Genomic DNA, 1,026 nt, shown 5'->3' with positions numbered 1-1,026 from the left:
TTTAAATACTTAATTATTTTCTATAAAAGAGATAAATAGCTAAATAATATAAATTAAAGCTTTAAAAAAGCCTATAAGTAGTATTATATTAATAAAAGCTAGATTCTCTTTATATATAATAATATAACTTAAAATACCTAATTTATATAGTTAAGTTACTTAAATAAATAAACCTCAATTTAAAAAGAAATCCTAAAAAAAAACTAAAAAGCTTTTAAAAAATAGTCTTTAATTTTTATAGAAAATAAAGAAAATTATAAAATTCTTATTATAATTTAGCTTAAAAGTATTTAATAATAATTAAAATAGTCTCTTTAAGACTTTTATAAATACCTTATTTCTATTAAGAATTACCTTTTTTATAAGATTAATATTATTATATTAATATAATAATACTATATAAAACTGCTTTTAACCTTTTAGGATATTATAGCTTTTTAAAAAAAATATTAATTTACTTAAAATTAAAAAGAAATTAATATAGCTTATATAAAGATTATCTCTAGTTTAAATTATTAATTCTTTACTGATATTACTTTATCTGCAGTTCTTAGATATAAGGTCGATTAGTTATATGCCCCGGTATATATATTTAATTAGTAGATCTAGTTATTATTAACTTTAGGTTAATTTAGCTTTTACTAACTAACTTATATAAAAGTTAACCTAATTCCTTTAAACCTTTAAACCCCACTATTACCCTATATTTATCCCAGAACTCTATATATAGATATACTCTTTACTTTTATAGTCTCAGACTATAACCAGCCTATTATATTAGAAGCAGCACCTCCTCTACTATAATAACCCTTTTAGCTATATTAAAAAGCCACTTTTTATATATATTTAAGTTACTTATAAAGGCAGTAAGGAAAGTAGCTTAATTTAATTTAAGGGAATAACCTTCCTTTAGGTCTCTTTTTAAATCCTTTAGACCTAATAGCTTATTATTAACCTAATTTAGATTAATTAAGATAAGATAGCCTATATAATAGATTAACCTAATTAGGTTATAATTAAAGATAG

The sequence above is a fragment of the Fusarium proliferatum genome (genome assembly GCF_900067095.1).
Source record: "Fusarium proliferatum ET1 genome assembly, contig: FPRO_scaffold003, whole genome shotgun sequence".
NCBI classification, from domain to species: domain Eukaryota; kingdom Fungi; phylum Ascomycota; class Sordariomycetes; order Hypocreales; family Nectriaceae; genus Fusarium; species Fusarium proliferatum.
Note: the sequence above shows the minus strand (reverse complement) of the source record.